The sequence below is a fragment of the Eucyclogobius newberryi genome, unplaced genomic scaffold (genome assembly GCF_026437365.1).
Source record: "Eucyclogobius newberryi isolate DKJ021-1_F unplaced genomic scaffold, fEucNew1.0.hap1 SCAF_21, whole genome shotgun sequence".
Taxonomy (NCBI): Eukaryota; Metazoa; Chordata; class Actinopteri; order Gobiiformes; family Gobiidae; genus Eucyclogobius; species Eucyclogobius newberryi.
Window position 1 is genome coordinate 2,385,978 of NW_027315846.1, and position 8,671 is coordinate 2,394,648.

Consider the following 8,671-nt stretch of genomic DNA (forward strand, 5'->3'; position numbering starts at 1 on the left):
GTCGTCACGGCGACCTGAACGGGCCCGACTCAAAATGAACCCCGGCCCAAAGTCGTCACGGCGACCTGAACGTGCCCGACTCAAAATGAACCCCGGCCCAAAGTCGTCACGGCGACCTGAACGGGCCCGACTCAAAATGAACCCCGGCCCAAAGTCGTCACGGCGACCTGAACGGGCCCGACTCAAAATGAACCCCGGCCCAAAGTCGTCACGGCGACCTGAACGTGCCCGACTCAAAATGAACCCCGGCCCAAAGTCGTCACGGCGACCTGAACGTGCCCGACTCAAAATGAACCCCGGCCCAAAGTCGTCACGGCGACCTGAACGTGCCCGACTCAAAATGAACCCCGGCCCAAAGTCGTCACGGCGACCTGAACGGGCCCGACTCAAAATGAACCCCGGCCCAAAGTCGTCACGGCGACCTGAACGGGCCCGACTCAAAATGAACCCCGGCCCAAAGTCGTCACAGCGACCTGAACGTGCCCGACTCAAAATGAACCCCGGCCCAAAGTCGTCACGGCGACCTGAACGTGCCAGACTCAAAATGAACCCAGGCCCAAAGTCGTCACGGCGACCTGAACGGGCCCGACTCAAAATGAACCCCGGCCCAAAGTCGTCACGGCGACCTGAACGTGCCCGACTCAAAATGAACCCCGGCCCAAAGTCGTCACGGCGACCTGAACGTGCCCGACTCAAAATGAACCCCGGCCCAAAGTCGTCACGGCGACCTGTACGGGCCCGACTCAAAATGAACCCCGGCCCAAAGTCGTCACGGCGACCTGAACGTGCCCGACTCAAAATGAACCCCGGCCCAAAGTCGTCACGGCGACCTGAACGTGCCCGACTCAAAATGAACCCCGGCCCAAAGTCGTCACGGCGACCTGAACGTGCCCGACTCAAAATGAACCCCGGCCCAAAGTCGTCACGGCGACCTGAACGTGCCCGACTCAAAATGAACCCCGGCCCAAAGTCGTCACGGCGACCTGAACGTGCCAGACTCAAAATGAACCCCGGCCCAAAGTCGTCACGGCGACCTGAACGGGCCAGACTCAAAATGAACCCCGGCCCAAAGTCGTCACGGCGACCTGAACGGGCCCGACTCAAAATGAACCCCGGCCCAAAGTTGTCACGGCGACCTGAACGTGCCCGACTCAAAATGAACCCCGGCCCAAAGTCGTCACGGCGACCTGAACGGGCCCGACTCAAAATGAACCCCGGCCCAAAGTCGTCACGGCGACCTGAACGGGCCCGACTCAAAATGAACCCCGGCCCAAAGTCGTCACGGCGACCTGAACGGGCCCGACTCAAAATGAACCCCGGCCCAAAGTCGTCACGGCGACCTGAACGTGCCCGACTCAAAATGAACCCCGGCCCAAAGTCGTCACGGCGACCTGAACGTGCCCGACTCAAAATGAACCCCGGCCCAAAGTCGTCACGGCGACCTGAACGTGCCCGACTCAAAATGAACCCCGGCCCAAAGTCGTCACGGCGACCTGAACGTGCCCGACTCAAAATGAACCCCGGCCCAAAGTCGTCACGGCGACCTGAACGTGCCAGACTCAAAATGAACCCCGGCCCAAAGTCGTCACGGCGACCTGAACGGGCCAGACTCAAAATGAACCCCGGCCCAAAGTCGTCACGGCGACCTGAACGGGCCCGACTCAAAATGAACCCCGGCCCAAAGTTGTCACGGCGACCTGAACGTGCCCGACTCAAAATGAACCCCGGCCCAAAGTCGTCACGGCGACCTGAACGGGCCCGACTCAAAATGAACCCCGGCCCAAAGTCGTCACGGCGACCTGAACGGGCCCGACTCAAAATGAACCCCGGCCCAAAGTCGTCACGGCGACCTGAACGGGCCCGACTCAAAATGAACCCCGGCCCAAAGTCGTCACGGCGACCTGAACGTGCCCGACTCAAAATGAACCCCGGCCCAAAGTCGTCACGGCGACCTGAACGTGCCCGACTCAAAATGAACCCCGGCCCAAAGTCGTCACGGCGACCTGAACGTGCCCGACTCAAAATGAACCCCGGCCCAAAGTCGTCACGGCGACCTGAACGTGCCCGACTCAAAATGAACCCCGGCCCAAAGTCGTCACGGCGACCTGAACGTGCCAGACTCAAAATGAACCCCGGCCCAAAGTCGTCACGGCGACCTGAACGGGCCAGACTCAAAATGAACCCCGGCCCAAAGTTGTCACGGCGACCTGAACGTGCCCGACTCAAAATGAACCCCGGCCCAAAGTCGTCACGGCGACCTGAACGGGCCCGACTCAAAATGAACCCCGGCCCAAAGTCGTCACGGCGACCTGAACGGGCCCGACTCAAAATGAACCCCGGCCCAAAGTCGTCACGGCGACCTGAACGGGCCCGACTCAAAATGAACCCCGGCCCAAAGTCGTCACGGCGACCTGAACGTGCCCGACTCAAAATGAACCCCGGCCCAAAGTCGTCACGGCGACCTGAACGTGCCCGACTCAAAATGAACCCCGGCCCAAAGTCGTCACGGCGACCTGAACGTGCCCGACTCAAAATGAACCCCGGCCCAAAGTCGTCACGGCGACCTGAACGTGCCCGACTCAAAATGAACCCCGGCCCAAAGTCGTCACGGCGACCTGAACGTGCCCGACTCAAAATGAACCCCGGCCCAAAGTCGTCACGGCGACCTGAACGTGCCCGACTCAAAATGAACCCCGGCCCAAAGTCGTCCCACGTTCAGACCTGAAGTAAAAACACACATCTTGTTTTTTCGATTACGTTTAAATCCGCTGTGGTCAGTTGAAGTGGTCAAACAGCTCCGCGGCCCCGTTTCCCTCTTCCCCTCGTTCCCCACCTTCATCAAAAGGAAATCCCTCGTCTTTCACACAATCAGGCGTTTCCATGGCGACGGCCTATTCAGATTTGATGCAGATGATTGTCTCGCGCACCTTTCCCTCTGAGCTGATTTAGAGGCTATTCATGTTAGCACGCAATTACCAGTCCCCGGGGTTTGTGCCCGACACGTCCGCGGCTAACGCGCTAACGCCGTCGGAGCCGGGCGGAGCCTGCGGGGGCAGCGGTTCTACGTTTAGTGTTGATTTAGCTGAAGTTACGACGGTCGGTTTACGAGTCGCGTGGACAACAAGAGGCGAAAGAAAAGCACATTACACACTGGATTTAATTATTATTTAATCATGAATAATGCCCTTGGGCCTCAAAACCTCGCCATGGACACAGTGGGTGGATACCATAGCAACACACTCAGCTGAGAAGACAATAAATTGTGGCTAAAACGAAATAATAGAATACATATGTAAATTATAAAACGATTAAAAATAAATAAAATGATTACAAATTAAAATAAATAAACGATTAAAAATCAAATTAATAAAATGATAAAAATAAAATAAATAAAAAACAATAAAAAATAAAATAAATAAATAAAACGATTAAAAATAAAATTCATAAATAAAATTAATACAAATTAAATAAATAAATAAAACTTAAAATAAAATAAAAATTGTAGGGCCAGTCCATTCAAAGACTTAAAACAAACTAAAACCAAAATGAACAGGAATCAACGCTTTCATCATCGCGGTATCAAAATCAATATAGCGAATCGCGCGTGTTCTTATATCGAGTTTGACATTTCAATATGGTGACAATATCGTGGGGACTGAAGGCTGCAGAGATGAAGAGTTGGATTCTTATTGTTCCGGTTCTGATCCGTCGCTTCATGGAACTGAACGTTAACATCTCAGGCCTTTTCCCGTCCTTCAAAACTCATTTCTTCTGTTCGGTTTGGTCCGGGATTGGCCAGAACTGGACAAATGTGAAGCCAAATCTGCTGCGGCACATCAAAAGAAAGAAGAAAACCATCAAAAGTCTTCATCGCGTTAACATCCGAGCGCTTTTCGCCGCTTTGCAAACTCCCTTCTTCTTTTCTGTTGAAGGAGGACGTTTCCATTTCCTCACAGAGTCGCTCCGAGTCGGCGGGATGCGAGGCGTGAACGGGAGGATTTAAATGCCGACGCTTGAGCGCTTCCTCTCCCCGGGTGAATAATAAGAACGCTTTATTATCGAGCGATTATATCTCATAGAGTTTATCCATGTGTGAAGCGTCTGTCTCGGAGCCTCTCGTTCTTCAGAAAACACAACCACGTAAACACTGTCTCCCAGTGCGGGCCCTGGTTTTTATGGTCTTTGTTTTTGTAGTTTGGTCCTGGTTTAGTCCAAGTTTAGTCCAGGTTTAGTCCAGGTTTAGTCCAGGTTTAGTCCTGGTTTAGTCCTGGTTTAGTCCAGGTTTAGTCCAGGTTTAGTCCAAGTTTAGTCCAGGTTTAATCCAGGTTTAGTCCAGGTTTAGTCCGGGTTTAGTCCAGGTTTAGTCCAGGTTTAATCCAGGTTTAGTCCAGGTTTAATCCAGGTTTAGTCCAAGTTTAGTCCAGGTTTAGTCCAAGTTTAGTCCAGGTTTAGTCCAGGTTTAATCCAGGTTTAGTCCAGGTTTAGTCCTGGTTTAATCCAGGTTTAGTCCAAGTTTAGTCCAGGTTTAGTCCAAGTTTAGTCCAGGTTTAGTCCAGGTTCAGTCCAGGTTCAGTCCAGGTTCAGTCCAGGTTCAGTCCAGGTTTAGTCCAGGTTTAATCCAGGTTTAGTCCAGGTTTAGTCCAGGTTTAGTCCAGGTTTAGTCCAGGTTTAATCCAGGTTTATTCCAGGTTTAGTCAAAGTTTAGTCCAGGTTTAATCCAGGTTTAGTCCGGGTTTAGTCCAGGTTTAATCCAGGTTTAGTCCAGGTTTAATCCAGGTTTAGTCCTGGTTTAGTCCAGGTTTAATCCAGGTTTAATCCAGGTTTAATCCAGGTTTAATCCAGGTTTAGTCCAGGTTTACTTCCAGTCTGATTGATTGATCGATTGATTGAAATGAAAAAAGGCAACAACAACAACCAAAATCAAGGATCGGGGAAACATTTTGAGGATTGCCATATTTTGAGTATGATATATTTTAGCAGTAAACCATATTAGAATTGATCAACTCTATCATCAGAGTATTGTCTTTTCTTTTCGACCACAAACGTCCGCGCGCATTAGCCTCTCGTCCCAAGCTAACGCCCGCCATCCGTCACGTTGGGCGTTTTAATAAAAAATGTAGACCTCCGACGGTGCCTTAAAATCCCCCCCCGCACTCCCAACCGTCCGTCTCGAGATTAATAACGGCGTCCGGTGACACGGAAATCACCGGCCCTCCTCGAGTCTTGTCACCGTTTCCCCACCAGAGCTGTCTCCGAGCACAATGCCAAAGGCGGCGCCGTCAAAACGCCACAAAATAGTCCAACTTTGTCCTCGCAAATGTGTCGATGTCGGGCGCAGAGATGGTGAAAGTCGCTGCTTTGTCACAGTTTGCGTGTAAAAACGATTGTCCAAGTGGGTCGGTGATTCCTAGTATATTTCTATGGTTATATTCGCTTATGGTCGATATACTTGATTACGCTTGATATTCCAGGCATTGGCGATATTTTTAATGCAAAAAGACGTTGATAATCGTCCAGAGAAATGAGCGAAAAAGTCACGACAACGATTTGAACAATGAACCGGAAGAGCCCATGTTGGAAAGGGCCCATCGTGAAAAGAACCTATGGTGAAAAGGGCCCATTGTGAAAAGAACCTATGGTGAAAAGAGCCCATTGTGAAAAGAACCTATGGTGAAAAGAGCCCATCGTGAAAAGAACCTATGGTGAAAAGGGCCCATCATGAAAAAAACCTATCTATTGCGATATTCCAGACACTGGCGATATTTTAACGCAAAAAAACGTTGATAATTGTCCAGAGAAATGAGCGAAAAAGACACAACAACGATCTGAACAATGAACCTGAAGCTATTGAACAGTTTGATGCCGTTATGTGACTGCGAAACGGTCCCTTTCGCTAATAAATGGCGACAGCCTTGAGGAAATTAGTCATTTTAGTGCCGGTAAAAATAGATTTAGCTACGACGGCGGCAACAAGTGAACGGATTAATCAAAACGAATCAATTAGTGAACTGATTTAGTAATGGAATAATGGTTGAATGGTCCAAACACGCCACGGGACGAGAAAAGACGTTTTGTGACTCAAGTTGAGCCGCGATTGCATAAAAATATTGAAAATAACCCACCTTGGAGAGGGCCCATCATGAAAAGAACCTATGGTGAAAAGAGCCCATCATGAAAAGAACCTATGGTGAAAAGAGCCCATCATGAAAAGAACCTATGGTGAAAAGGGCCCATTGTGAAAAGAACCTATGGTGAAAAGGGCCCATTGTGAAAAGAACCTATGGTGAAAAGGGCCCATTGTGAAAAGAACCTATGGTGAAAAGGGCCCATTGTGAAAAGAACCTATGGTGAAAAGGGCCCATCATGAAAAGAACCTATGGTGAAAAGGGCCCAACATGAAAAGAACCTATGGTGAAAAGGGCCCATCATGAAATGAACCTATGGTGAAAAGGGCCCATTGTGAAAAGAACCTATGGTGAAAAGGGCCCATTGTGAAAAGAACCTATGGTGAAAAGGGCCCATTGTGAAAGGAACCTATGGTGAAAAGGGCCCATTGTGAAAAGAACCTATGGTGAAAAGGGCCCATTGTGAAAAGAACCTATGGTGAAAAGGGCCCATCGTGAAAAGGGCCCGTCGTGAAAAGGGCCCTTCGTGAAAAGGGCCCATCTATTGCGATATTCCAGGCCCTGGCGATATTTTAACGCAAAGAGACGTCAATAATCGTCCAAAGAAATTAGCGAAAAAGTCAAGTTGAGCCGCGATTGCATAAAAATGTCCATAAATGTGCTCCACCGAGATCCTCAAACGCTTCACTCCAGCTTCATCCGGGTCAAATTTAGCACAATTTAGACGAATAGATGGACGAAACGATCGTTAGTTGCAGCCCTTTTAGACCTTCCACCAGAAGTCACGAGACGCTTATTGCCAATTATTTTTAACACATATTATCCTTGCAATGTGGACGCCCAAACATTCTGCAAAGAGACTGGATCCAAGTTCAACCAGAGCATTAACAGACTCAACGTCCGAGGATGTCATCATTTAGAACGTTTTAGGCGAAACCGTGGAGACCTTTAACGCTGGCACGATGCAGGGTTTAAGCCGGATGCTCCGCCGCAAGATGCTCATTTATTTATATGTAACGCTATCCAATTCTTCCACTGCGACTTTTTCCGAGTGCGAGTCCTTACGCCACAGTCCGAAGAAGAACAACCGTGTAGTTCGACGATGAGCGAAGGGCGACCAACAGATGACAACAAAGTGAATCAATCAATCAATATTTTTGCATTTGACATTCGTTTGATGAGTCCCACCTCGATGATTAATTTATTAAAATGTTTGTTGGTTGGGTTATGATAGTGTAGGGCTGGACGATACACGGGGAGTCAAATAATCGTATTGTATCGATCGATCTCGATATTCGATTCCATTTTATTTGGTATTTCCCAAGCCAAACCTATGATTTTTCCAATTTTACAGTAAAAAGTACCACATTTTAACTGTTGTTGTGACTGTGAAAGGTGCTGTAGTACAAATAAACTGTACTGACTCGCAGGGGCCAACACAAATCGGTTTGAAGGTCGATTTTTTCAAGTGTGACATGCCACGAGGACATGACTACCGTCGCGACTCTTCGATTTGAAAATGTGTTTGCTTCTCCACGTTGCCCCACTTGCATCACCGTTTTCTGCTCCCGGATCTGCTTCACTCCCGCCCCCTCAGCACCGCCTTTCCCAACACGAACCCCCCCCCCAAAAAAAACGATCATTACATCCGGCCTCTTTCGCACTCGCATCTCACACCGTCCTCGCTCCACTTCGTCTGGAGCACTCGCCCTGTATTACATTCTCCCCCGGCCTATTTTTAAACCCACTTTTGATGTTTTTTTGGGTAGTTTTTTGACGTAGAAAGCTGAAAAAAGCACATGTATAATTCATAAATGCCACGTAGAACGGCGCGGGAACAACAGGTAGCCAGGTAATAGACGCCGCAGCAGCACGAGACAGCCTTGTGATACTCCTACACACTCTGGACTTTCAAAGCTCTCCCTCTGCCCACAGGCCCACACGCTATTTAGAATACATTAGATCTTCACGAGTGGAGCGGAGGTTCGGGCCGGCGGCGTCCGCGACTTCTCATTTCTGGGGTTTCTGTCGCGCTTTGGGACGCGACAGCTCGATCCCGCACGTGGATTCCGTCGATATTTAGACGTCGGACAAGAGATATTGCAGTTTTCGAGCTGTAATTTTCTCCCTACAATGTGTTTTTTATTTAGATTTCATGATTTTGTTCATCGTTTTCACACTTTATTATGAAAAGACGGATAGTTCACCGCATTTGCACAGGTTTAGAGCGGAAAGTCAACTCGAGGTTCGAATCCGTAGGTCACTAAAACTCATTTCTGGGGTTCCTGTCGCGCTTTAGGACTCGAAAACTCGATTCCGCACGTGGATTTTGTCGATATTTAGACGTCGTACAAGAGATATTGCAGTTTTCCAGCTGTAATTTCTCCCTTGAATGTGTTTTTTTCTATAGATTTCATGATGTTGCCCATCGTTTCACACCTTATTATGAAAAGACAGATACTTTACTGCATTTGCGCGGGTTTAGAGCGTAAAGTCAACTCGAGAGTTTTGAATCTGGAGGTCACTAAAACTCATTCTTATCGAGA